Here is a 13,973-nt window from a genome sequence, read left to right as displayed (position 1 = left end):
AAAAGTTTGCTATTCTAGTTTGTCAATTTTGATAGTTAAAAGAAATGGCAATTGAAAGCGCTACTACTTCTGCGACTGTTGCGGCAACAAGCCGAACTGTTGTGCCACCGGCGGAAAAATCGGGAAAATTTTCTAGAGCCAACTTCAAAGGATGGCAGCAAATTGTGTTCTTTTGGCTTACCACTCTTGGTATGCAGAAGTTCACCAACGAAGACCCTCCTGTGCCTACTGCCAATATGCTGGCCAATGAAAATTTTATGATTGTTGAGGCGTGGAAACAGGCAGATTTTCTATGCAAGGGCTACATCCTAAGTGCTTTGGAGGATGATTTGTATAATGTCTATAGTGCTATGAAAACTTCGAAAGAATTGTGGGATGCACTTGAGAAGAAGTATAAGACTGAAGAAGATGCATGCTTAAAAAATTTTATGGTTGCCAAGTTTTTAGACTATAAAATGATAGACAGCATAACCATTGGAACCCAAGTTCAAGAGCTTCAACTTATTTTTCATGATCTCATTGCTGAAGGTATGGTAGTTAACGAAGAATTTCAAGTGGCTGCAATGATTGAAAAGTTGTCTCCTTTGTGGAGAGATTTCAAAAATTATCTAAAGCACAAGCGCAAAGAAATGAAGTTGGAAGATCTTGTGATTCGTCTCAAGATTGAGGAAGATAACAAAGCAACCGAGAAGAATTCGCGTGGGAATTCAACGGTTATGGGAGCGAATATCATTGAAGAGGCTGCTTCAAAAAGTAAGAAAAGAAAGAAGTCGAAAGGAAAGAAGTCCACCGGACAAAAGAAGGAGCAAGCCAAGAAAAAGTTCAAGGGAAACTGCTATAATTGTGGGAAAGCATGCCACAAAGCCTTAGATTGTCGTCTCCCGAAAAAGGACAAGAAAAAGGGACAAGCCAATATGGTGGATAAGAATGATGACATGGATGATCTGTGTACAATGCTATCAGAATGAAATTTGGTTGGAAACCCAAAGGAGTGGTGGCTCGATTCTAGTGCCACACAACATGTTTGCTCTGTAAAAGAAGCATTTGCAACCTACGCTCCCGCTGGACCCGAAGAGGAGCTTTTTATAGGAAATACTGCAACAGCCAAGGTTGAAGGATATGGGAAGATACTTCTGAAGATGACTTCAGGCAAGGTGCTAACTCTTAACAACGTTCTGCATGTTCCTACAATTAGGAAGAATTTAATTTCAACCGCACTACTCGTCAAAAACGGGTTTAAGTGTGTGCTTGTTAGTGAGAAATTTGTAATAAGTAAGAATGAGATGTTCATAGGAAAGGTCTACCTCACCTAGGGTCTTTTCAAACTAAATGTAATGGTTGTTGACAGTATTAATATGAATTCAGCTTCGTCTTACTTATTGGAGTCAAATGATTAATGGCATGTTCGTTTAGGATATGTCAACTACAAAACCTTGTGAAAATTGATTAATTTAAAAGTATCGCCTAAATTCGAGTGTAATAAATCAAAGTATGAAATCTGCGTTGAATCTAAGTTTGTTAAACATCCATATAAGTCTATTAATAGGAGATCAGATCCTTTAGACTTAATCCACACAAATATATGTGATATGAAGTCAATACCATCTCGCGGTGGGAAAAAGTATTTTATAAATTTTATTGACGATTGCATGATATATTGTTGTGTATTTGCTTAATAGTAAGGATGAAGCAATTGATGCATTTAAGCAATACAAGAACGAAGTGGAAAATCAATTGAATAAAAAGATAAAAATGATTAGAAGTGATAGGGGTGGAGAATACGAATCTCCTTTTGCAAAGATAAGTTTAGAATATGGAATTATTCATCAAACTATTGCCCCATACACACCACAATCAAATGAAATTGCAGAAAATAAAAACCGAACACAATCTATTACATATGAACTATGGAAAGGAAGAAAACCCAACTTGAAATATTTCAAAGTGTGGGGGTGTTTAGCAAAGGTACAAGTTCCTTTACCCAAAAGGGTAAAAATCGGACCAAAAACTGTGGATTGTGTTTTTATTGGATATGCTACAAACAACAAAGCTTGTCGATTTTTGGTTCATAAATCCGACAATCCCGAAATTCATGTTAATATGGTAATTGAATCAGATAATGTTGAATTCTTTGAAAACATTTATCTGTATAAAACTGAATGTGAATCGTCGAGTGAAAGATCTAAACGACCATGGGAAGAACTAAAAGAAAGTACACCAAGTGAAAAGGATCCAAGGCGTAGCAAACGTCAAAGGACATCCACTTCCTTTGGACCAGATTTGGTGACATTCTTGCTTGAAAATGAGCCTCAAACAATTAAAGCAGCGATGTCTTCTTCTGATTCAGCATTTTAGAAAGAGGCAGTCAATAGTGAGATTGAATCAATTTTGAACAACCACACATGGGAATTGGTTGATCTTCCTCCTAGAAATAAACCTTTAGGATCAAAATGGATCTTTAAAAGAAAAATGAAAGCTGATGGCACTATTGACAAATATAAGGCAAGACTTGTGGTCAAAAGTTATAGACAAAAAGAAGGACTTGATTACTTTGACACATACTCGCCAGTAACAAGGATAACAACTATTCGGATGTTAGTGGCACTGGTGGCCGTACATGGTCTTGAAATTCATTAAATGGATGTTAAGACAGTTTTCTAAATGGAGAGTTAGAGGAAGAAATTTACATGGAACAACCTGAGGGGTTTGTGGTTCCTGGTAAATAAAGGAAAGTGTGCAAACTTGTTAAGTCACTTTATGGACTAAAACAAGCATGCAAACAATGGCATGCTATATTTGATCAAACAATATTGGCAAACGGATTTAAGATCAACGAGTGTAACAAATGTGTCTACATTAAAAACACTCGAAATCATAAAGTCATTGTTTGTTTATATGTTGATGACATGTTGATAATGAGTAAAGATATTGCCGATATAATTGCTACTAAGCGCATGCTGGCTAGCAAATTTGATATGAAGGACTTAGGGGTTGCTGATTTGATCCTAGGAATCAGAATTCATAAAACTCCACAAGGTCTAGCGTTATCGCAGTCTCATTATATTGAAAGAGTACTTGACAAGTTCAAGTATTTGGATTTCAATATTGCCAAGACTCTAATTGACGTGAGCTATACATTTTAGAAGAATGAAGGTGAAAGTGACTCATAATTGGATTATGCAAGAGTGTTGGGAAGTTTGATGTATATCATGAATTGTACGCGACCAGATATAGCATGTGCTATTAGACAATTGAGTCGATTCACAAGTAATCTCAATTAAACTCACTGGACGGCAATGAAACGAGTTTTGGGTTGTCTGAAACATACCCAAGACTTTGCTTTGCATTATAACAAATATCCCACCGTGATTGAGGGATATAGTGATGCAAATTGGATCACCGGATCATCTGAAGTTAAATCCACGAGTGGATATGTTTTCACAATTGAAGGTGGAGCAGTGTCTTGGAAATCATCCAAACAGTCGTGCATCTCCCGTTCTATGATGGAATCTAAATTTATAGCTTTAGACAAAGCCGGTGAAGAAGTTGAATGGCTCCAAAATTTCTCAGAAGATATTCCATTCTGGCCCAAACCTCTGGGTCCTATATGCATACATTGTGATAGTCAAATGGCAATAGGTAGGAGAGGAAGCGTTATGTACAACGGAAAATCTCATCATATACGATAGAGACATAATACTGTGAGACAACTACTCTTTGGTGGAATTATCACTATTGACTATGTAAAGTCTAGAGATAATGTGTCAGATCCACTTGCCAAAGGCCTAACTAGAAAGGCGGGTGAAAGATCATCTAAGGAAATGGGTTTAAGGCTTAGGACAAGTCATCATGGCGGTAACTCTACCTAGCAGACTAGAGATCCCAAGAGCTAGGTTCAAGGAGATCAAACAAAGTTGTGACAGACGGTTTGGCATTGTCAAATAACTCAATCCATTCTCGTGATGAAGACAATGTTCAGGAACAAGGATAAAACATTAAGGCTTTTTAACGAGTTCATAAAGCTTAAGTTTTTTAACGGTTTCTATGTTTGGCAGGTTTGACCAAATAGTGTATCTACGCGATAATACGTTTAGGAATTGCCTATGTGACTGTGAAGTATAAGCCACTTCAAAGAGGATGATTGTAAAAAGCCCATTCTTTATGCACTCATCAAACCAAGAGGTGTTCATGGCTGAAACGAACATAGCCATAAGAACCATAGACGGTAAAGGGTTGATTGTGCGACATGTGGTTGTCTTGGTATACAACAAAGCTCGACGGTTCAAAGATATCAAATCTACCAATTGACCGAGTATATCCGACATATGTTCACTACGGAAAGTTCAAAGGGAAACCTACTTATCCAAATGCAATTAATCCCTGCTTGTAAATTACACACTCGTCCGTGCATTCCTTTATGTTATAGCCATTCCCCATTCATGTTGGGTTTAATTGATAGGTTGAATGGGAATTGATACAAAAAAAGTGGAGGGAAATGAGATGAGTTGTTCCCTCTTGCTTTATGAAATAAGCATTTGTCCCTCATTGGTAATGGAAAGAAAAGCTCTCCCACTTAAAAGTAGAAGCAGCCCTTCTTGTTGCTAAAGGGTTAAGAAGAGGGTCTCTCCTCGCGCCGTCGTCATCGCTCGGCTCGGCTTCGGATTTGGATTTGGTCAAATGATCTGATTGATTGATAATATTTTTGGACCAAATTTTCTTTAAATTTAATTATTTAATTAGTTATTATTTATTTAATTACTTAATTAAATTATACAAATCCCGACCCGTTAGTGACCCGGATCCGCGTGTCTGACTCGCGACCGGTTATTTCTTGGATTTTTTTTAAAATTCTCGCCTGTTTAAAGTGACTGTTTTGAAGGGTTGCAAACCTTCAGAAACAATACTTCCATGGCTATAAATTCGTTTGATTCCTTAGATTTTTCGTAACGAATTTCTTGAACTGCAAAAAGTTCTTCTTCTTCTGCACAAAATACATTCTAGTGTAATTACTGCTGTTGAGTGGTTCGCTGACACTGTAGTTTTAGGTACCGATACACCGGTGAGTAAGATCGTTCTATCCTGAGAGGATATACTCCATTAACCTCAGGTACTTGAGGGGAATAATTTCCCTAAGGATACGTTGTGCATTCAGTGGGATCGATTTTGATTCTTACATAGCTTTTCAGAGACTATTGTTATTTTTCCAGTTTATGGTTTTCGTTTTCTACTGTTTTTCCAGAATCTGTCCAGTTTCTGTTTTCTGTTTCAGAAATTTTTTCTAAGTTACTGTTTCAACTTTTTTTGCAATACTATGACCACGTCAAAGCTTCGTTATCTCTAATCCCGTTGTTAAACCTATCGTATTGATCTCTCATATACCTAAAGAGTGACGTTGTTCAACAACAACCTAATTATGCATTCTCTCTCAAGCAACACATAATAAATAGTAACAGCTAATCAATGGCCATTCAATCAACGGAAATAAGCACGTAGTTGAACAAGTAGAAAATCCAACCGCTCAATTATATAAAAATGTAACAAGAATTCATCCTACTAAAGGTTCCATCAAAACCCTAGATAGGGAATCTAGATACTCATAATATTGTTTAAGAACATAGCATAGAATTCCATAATAAACAAGTAAAAAAATGGAAGAAATTGGAACTCTAAGCCGAATCCCATCGCTTCTGCTCCGTGCTTGTTCTTGACTCCAAAATAATGTGTTTATGTTTTGTGGCCGTCCTCTGTGCATCCCTTCTCTTCGAAAATATGTCGTTAGAGGTCTTTATATGACCTAGGTTTTTTTAGGAGATCATTTAAGCCTATCCAAAGTCTGACAGGAAAAACTGAAGTCACACGTCTATGGGCTCGTTTTACGTGGAGGTTGATGAGCACCTTCTTTCCAATGTTCAAAGTTGCACTCTATGGGGGACGTTTTTTGCACGACTTTATTGATTTGTGTTGCTGCCAAGATCACTGGCACGCTTTCCTGGCTCGCGAAGTGGGAAGGCTGACCTCCTTCCGTTCGCTTCAATTGTTCTTGCTTCGATTTCATGTCAATTCATTCATTATGGCTCTTCCAATCCCAAGCACTTCCTACACACATAAAACATGTAATAAGCTCAAAGAAACTCAATACATAAACCGCACAACGATAATCAAGATATGAGGCGATAATGTGCTTGAAATATAGACTTTTTAGTCGAATATCACCATCCCACACTTAGACTTTTGCTCGTCCTCGAGCAAGTTTTAAGAATTTACATCATGGGAAAGAACAAGTTTCAAGCATACTCATGCATCACAACTAATGAAAATAGTTTATATCGACATTTAGAAACTAGCATATGAATATAGACACCAACATAAGAATCAAACGATCTCTTCTAACATCCTAGTCTCGAAGATTGAATTTCTTCCTATTCAATTATTGAATTCCTTTCCTACACCAACATAAGAATCAAGTACCTCACAAATCTCTTGTGAATCATGTGCCCTCACCAATCAAAGAGAAATCAGCCCACACACTCATATAAACTTCAGATGTATAAGGACTTCCCTAACAAAGAAAACTCATGTGCCTTCCAAGGTTGTACCATAAGCTTGTTGTTGTATAAGACTCAACTAATCTAAGCATGTCAAATCTAAGATCAAGTAAGACTTTTATAGGTTGTAATGTAAGCTAAGGGACAGGTAGGATATATTTAGGGAAATAGTGACTCCACCCTCCTAAGCACTTTAATACAAAACAATTTTTCACTTTCGGGTGCATGCTGCTCATAGTCCCCATTCAATTGCTCATTATACAAATGCATGACAAAAATCACTTTGTTTTCAATCCAATACATATAAACAATTTCACTATCCAAGAACAAAGTAGTATTCTTTTTCTTTTCTTTTTTTTTCCGTTCTTTTCTTCTTTTTTTTTTAATCATTTTTTTTCTTTTCCTTCAGCTAATGAAACTTCTCCACTGTTTCCTTTAGTTCCAGTCAAAAGTTACTCATATTCCCTATTTTTGTCTTTAGCTTATTCTTGCAAATCAAGTGCTTTCAGATGTAAAGGTTAAAAGAACAAGCAATTAAGAACAAAAGGGTATAAGCTTGTAATGTGGATGCCAAAGAATAGGTTATAGGCTCAAAAGGGTCGACTAAGGCTCAAAAGGGTTGACTAGGATATTGTTATCATTGGTAGAAAAAAGACTAAAAGGGCCGATCAAAGAAATGCCTATGTCATCTCCTAAATTTGATACAACTTATTTATTTCCCTTTGACCACATACAAGGCAAGTTCTAAACTAGCAAGGGATGACACAAATTATCATTTAATCCTCACTTCACATAATGCACATGATCCACTCTAGACAGTTCCGTCATGACTCTCAAGTTAAAGCAATAGGGCACAGTCAATAAATATACTTCAAGCACATGAGGTAATAAAAGTCAAAAATCGAGCCTCAAGTGTCAAACGAAGATCACAAAAATTCTCAAAGGCATTTGAAGAAAGTATTGTACACATGATCAGCCCTAAATCCTAACATAAAACATGTCACACAGTTTATGGCAATAGAGTTCTTCGTTTTCTTACTTGTTTGTTCATCCTAAAGACTAATCCACTTAACTAAAATAGCACAGGAAACTAGCCAACCAATCTCCCACCCCACACTTAAAATTGTGCGTTGTCCCTAATGCACACCATAAATATAAGATGGTAAAATAGACTCCCTAGTAGGCCGAAGAAATAGTGCCTTATGGGGTACTCAGACTTCTCCCAGGCATGGTTCTTTGTGCGGACACCCCATACTTAGTTCCGACCATCCCGCTCACTTTTGCATCCTTCAGGTGGCTTCTGTTCCTATGGTCCTACAAAATTTAAAAAAAAAAAAAAAACTAAAAAAATAGACAAAAATTGTAAAGTTGGGTTGCATCCCAACAAACGCCTAATTTAACGACGTGGCACGACGTGAACAACTTTTTGCCTCCGCTTCAAACTTATGAATTGTACTCCTAATTTTGATTCTGCTTTGTAATTATGCTCTTCGGGTGGTACAAATTGTTGCGAGCCAAAAATAATAAAATTCCTTAAGCACTTTTTGGCTTTCAATTGAGGAGTGTTACCTTGCCTAGACGGCTTCAAAATTTCAGAATGAATGATTCATCTACCTCTTCCTTTGATTGTTACATCGGCTAGTACGGATCAATTTCTATATCTCCTTCTGAACACAATGTCGAAAAATGCCTAGAGTGAGTACCAATGCGCTCAAACTGAAAATTCAACTTGTTATTAACCTCCTCTTCTTGACACAAACTAGAGTCAATTAAAATTGCATCTGTAAGGTTCTTGGTTGACTCTAGTACCACATTTTCAACTTGGACATCATCAAATTCTGATTGGTTAGACTGTTGGTGTTCTACTGTCGACTCTTCTTGGCTACAATCCACAATATTAGCATGTTGAGCTTTAAAAGCTTCCACCAATTGATTCAATTGAGCTTCCAACTTGTGAATAGTTTCCTCTTGCCTTTGTATTTGTAGTTGTTTCATATCATCTTTCTCCACAAGGCACTTTAATATACCCTTGATCTCCTTTATGTCATCATCATGTAGTTCTTTGTTCCTATTAACTTCACAAGAAAAAGCAGAACTATCATAATAAGTGGTTGGGGAAGGTTAAGAAATATAAGAACAACAATAAAAGTGACTATCTTGACCACCACACATATTACACACATTTCGCATATAAGATTGAGTTGGTACACATAACTTGCTCCACGGAAGATTTTGACAATTTTGGCACGGGTGGTTTCCTCAACAATATGCACAAGGAAGATCAAAAGTATAATTACCAACACCAAAACTCCCATAGTTCAAAGATGCCATGTTTCTCAAATCAACAACTAAAATAAATAATTAAAAATAATAGAAAAATATTCAAACTTAAAATCTAGCAATATTTACAACTATAACAAAACTGTTAGTTTCCCGGTAATGGCGCCAAAATTTGATCACGCCCAACTCTAGTCCTAAAAAGGATAGCGGTCGCTGCAAATATAATCCGGTCTACAAGTCCGGAGTCGAATCCCCTAGAGAACTAGCGTTAGCTATAACTGTTCAATGTTACTAAGAAAATAAGTCTGAATGATATTCTGAATTATAAAGATTAAGATTTCTATTTTAAACTAATTATGTAATAAATAATAAAGCAGTAAAAATTATCAACTCAAGAGCATGAAATTGAAAACAAGATTTAGGGGGCCTAGAGTTATGATTTTCCCAATTATCGGAATCCTTCTCGCTACGGTATCTATAATCTCGCCGAGTAATTCTCTACGGATCGTGAGCACTCAACTTATAATAATTCTCTCTCGAGCAATCACAATAATTTACTAGACGTATTCTCTCAAACTACCCTAGCTAGCAATTTCTCACCGCTCACTATGACCACGTCAAAACTTCATTATCGCTAATCTCGCTTTTAAACCCACCGTATTGATCTCTCATATACCTAAGGAGTGTCGTTCTTCAACAACTACCTAAATATGCATTATCTCTCGAGCAAAACATAATAAATAGGAACAACTAATCGATGGCCATTCAATCAACTGAAATAAGCACGTAGTTGAACACGTAGAAAATCCAACCGCTCAATTATATAGAAATGTAACAAGAATTCACCCTACTAAAGGTTCCATCAAAACCCTAGATAAGGAATCTATCTACTCATACTATTGTTTAAGAACGTAGCATAGAATTCCATAATAAACAAGTAAAAGAATGGAAGAAATTGGAACTCTAAGACGAATCCCATCGCTTCCACTCCGTGCTTGTTCTTGACTCCAAAATAATGTGTTTATGTTTTGTGGCCGTCCTTTGTGCATCCCTTGTCTTCAAAAATATGTCGTTAGGAGATTATTTAAGCCCATCCAAAGTCTGACAGAAAAGACTGAAGTCACACGTCTATGAGCACGTTTTAAGTGGAGGTTGACGAGCACCTTCTTTCCAATGTTCACCAGTTGCACGCTGTGGGGGACATTTTTGGCACGACTTCGTTGATTTGTGTTGATGCCAAGATCACTGGCACGCTTGCCTGGCTCGCAAAGTGAGAAGGTTGACCTCCTTCCGTTTGCTTCAATTGTTCTTGCTTCAATTTCATGGAAATTCATTCATTTTGGCTCTTCCAATTCCAAGCACTTCCTACACACATAAAACACGTAATAAGCTCAAAGCAACCCAATACATAAACCGCACAATGATAATCAAGATATGAGGCGATAATGTACTTGAAATATAGAATTTTTAGCCGAATATCATGTAACAAGTTAATTGTTTTCTCAATTGAGTTGGTCACATTTCCTCTCTGATTCACAATGAAAGAAGCAGCGTACACTATTCATAACAAAAAGGCCATTGAAGCTTATATTTTGGATCAAAGACAAATGCCTAGCATGAGGAGAAGATATGACGAGCTAACTTTTTTGAGCTAAATGTATAGATGGCAGTATATATTAGAGAATGTATAGCTAACTAGGTTTAACATTCTCTTCTAATTGGATTGCTTGCAATCTGTGTATGTATATCTATGGTATGGTCTAGCCCTCCCTTCTTTTGTGTTTGCATAAAATGATATACAACACCCCATGACACTTATCCTGAAAAAAATTAAAAATATAATAGTATACAACTCGATAATGATGGATTATATGGGGGATGTCCATTCATTTCCCGACGTCGAGACTTGTATTTTCCACATTGGTTCGGATTTTTCCAGATATATGCTCCGACAAATTATCGATGACTTAGATGCTGTTAGTGATGATGATCATGACAAATTGCTCCAGCAAATGCAGGATGGGTTTATAAAAATGGATAGTTGTTTCCCACCAGGTATGAAAATATTCATAAGAGAGATACATGGTGGGACCTCAACTCTGGAGAATTCATGATTTACTCTAGAGAAGTTGAAGGTAAGAACTTAGATTTACTCGCTCATGCAAAAAAATAAGAAGCCATTGTGGTTGGTCCACTATATAAGTTGTTACAATCACACCATGACTCCTCTATTATCTCTTTTTCTTCATCTCGCGACAAGGCTCCTCGTCATGAATGCCTTGAATTTCTCGACAATCAAGATGTTAATTGAGTAATATTCGTGTCGTTTGGAACAACCCCTAAATTATCACAACAGCAAGTCAATGAGCTTGCATTTGATCTAGAACAAAGCAATCAGATATTTATTAGGGTACTAGGAAAAGGATATAATAGTAGTAATAATAACAAGAAATGTGTGAAGAAATTTGAGACGAAATTTTGGCAAGATTGAGTTACTACTAATAGCCGGGGTGACATTGTATATCCTCATTAGTGATCATAAGGTGCAGCATGACTATTTACTTTCCAAGCTAGAAATTCTGAACATATTCCCTTCACCTAGCTTGAGGGGAGTGTTGAAAGAAGAAATACTCATTAAAAGGGAGTTTAGGAGATTCCACTAATTATTGAGTTAATTAGTTACAATGTCTAATAGTTGTTTAGATTTCTTGTTTGTTAGTTAAGAGAATTAGTCAACTAACTATCCTATAAATACCTCTGTGTCTAAAACAATTTGATATCACAATATCAATGAATAGAGATCAAAGTATATTTTCTCTCTTCTTCTCTGTATTGTAGGTGTGAAATCAGTGGATGTAAGCAGAAAGCAAAGCCGGTGACTGGTTATGTTGATACAAACAAGGTCTTAAAAAAAGTGGAGAGCATAGGAAAGAAGGCTGAATTTTGGACATGTGTAGAAATAATTTCCCAAATGTCTTTATTATACATGTTTGCCAAGAGAGTGTCACGTGCATTCTTAATTGTGTTCAATCTTTAAATGCATACCATCTGCCAATGCATGGCATTTGCATGTTATAAAGAAGTTCTGTAACATTATTTAAAGGACCAATGCACGGCATTTGCATATAAAAGATCAAGGAAAACTATTTTCGGAAATATAAAAGTTCCGATTTCCGAAAGTACTCATTTCTACATCATTCATTTCTTAGTGATATTCTCCTCAATTTTGTTCCAATAATGGCCGCTACCAACTCTGTGATTGTAGCTATGGTGCCATATCCTGGCTTTAGCCATATCAACCCGCTCTTCCTCGTTGCTCGCCTCATTGCCTCCCATAATATTCCGGTACACTTACTCTGCCTTCCTGAATTCAACCAAGATTTAAAGCCGCGCCTCCAAGGTGAATATTTTGGGGACTCAAACATCCATTTCAATGACATTTTGCTTCCACCAGCTGATTCCGAAAGAATGGAAGATGATCGTGTGCCTTCAATCGTAGAGTTGTTGAAAAAGCACAGCGAGCCCATTCGCGGAACCTGCCTTGAACTCTCCACAAATGCAAAGAGATTGGTCATAATTTATGACTCCATAATGAAGGATTATATGGGGGATGCCCATTCATTCCCCAACGTCAAGACTTGTATTTTTCATATGGGTTCGGCTTTAAGCAAATATTCTATGCTCCGACAAAGTATCGATGACTTAGACGCTGATGATGATGATCATGAAAAATTGCTCGAGCAAATGCAGGATGAGTTCCCGCCTATGGATAGTTGTTTTCCACCAGGTGTGGAAATATTTGTAAGAGCGATACATGAGTGGGACCTCAACTCTGGAGAATTCATGATTTCCTCTAGAGAAGTTGAAGGTAAGTACTTAGATTTACTCGCCCATGCAAAAAACAAGAATCCCTTGTGGGCTCTTGGTCCACTTAATATGTTGCTAAAATCACACCACGACTCCTCTATTATCTCTTCTTCTTCTTCATCTCGCAACATGGCTCCTCGTCATGAATGCCTTGAATTTCTCGACAATCAAGATGTTAATTCAGTAATATTTGTTTCGCTTGGAACAACACCTAAATTATCACAAGAGCAAGTCAATGAGCTTGCATTTGGTCTAGAACAGAACAACCAAAGATTTATTTGGGTACTAGGAAAAGGGGATAATAGTAGTAATAATAACAAGAAAGGCGTGGAGAAATTTGAGAAGAATTTTGGCAATATTGAATTGGCACAAGGGTTTGAAGAGAGGGTGGAAAGAAGAGGAATGGTGGTGAGAAATTGGGTTCCCCAATTGGAAATCTTGAGCCATCCATCTACAGGCGGGTTTTTAAGTCACTGCGGATGGAATTCTTGTATGGAGAGTATTAGCGCGGGAGTTCCATTAGTAGCTTGGTCAATCGAGTGGGACCAACCCTATAACGCTGTCCTTGTAACTAGTGTGCTAAAGATTGGAATCTCCGTCACCGAGCTGGACTTGCAAGGACGAATTAGTGACATCAACGTCGATTGAGAAATCCGTCAAAATTTTGATGAATACAATGGAAGGAAAAGAGATGCGGCAGAGGGCGGTGGAGTTGAGCAATAAGATCAAGAACTCTGTTAGCACCGGAGGAATTGCAGCCAAGGAAATGGAATCTTTCATATCTTATATTACCAAATAACTTTGTAGGTGGTGTCTCACTAATAAGAAAGCCATCACCGTGTTGCTTCCTTTGATTTTAGAGTAAATGATGTTAGGTTGAATGTTCCACCTGATAAGAATGGGATTTACGTATTAGTTTATATATGTATCTGATTAAGGGTTATTTGTGTGATTGTATAAGTATGGAATTTACGTATTAGTTTGTATCTATTTAAGGGTTATTTATGTGATTGTATACGTATCAACTCTTTTATAAATACCTCTTATATATGTTCAATGAAATACTTTGTTGGCTCCTACTTCATTGGGTTTAGCTACAACCCACTCGCAATCATCCAATGGTTCACGGGCGCAAACGGGAAATCTTAAGCTCAAACATATCCAGTCCTTCTCTGCCTCCTCTAGCCTTGCTCTTGATCCCATGAATTGCAGATGTTATACTCAGGCTATTAAAATCCCTGACTAGAGATCTTCTATGTTCGTAGAGTATAATGAGCTAAT

The 13,973-nt window shown here is 37.1% G+C and overlaps 1 pseudogene; it reads left to right on the top strand.

Annotated features, from left to right (window-relative positions):
- The first annotated feature begins 12,062 nt into the window (after window positions 1-12,062).
- LOC132613938 (zeatin O-glucosyltransferase-like) lies at window positions 12,063-13,684 on the top strand (annotated as a pseudogene).
- The last annotated feature ends 289 nt before the right edge of the window (window positions 13,685-13,973 follow it).

This window comes from Lycium barbarum, chromosome 10, assembly GCF_019175385.1.
Source record: "Lycium barbarum isolate Lr01 chromosome 10, ASM1917538v2, whole genome shotgun sequence".
Lineage (NCBI taxonomy): Eukaryota > Viridiplantae > Streptophyta > Magnoliopsida > Solanales > Solanaceae > Lycium > Lycium barbarum.
The sequence above is the reverse complement of the archived record's forward strand: the minus strand, read 5'-3'. Positions and strand labels throughout refer to the sequence as shown.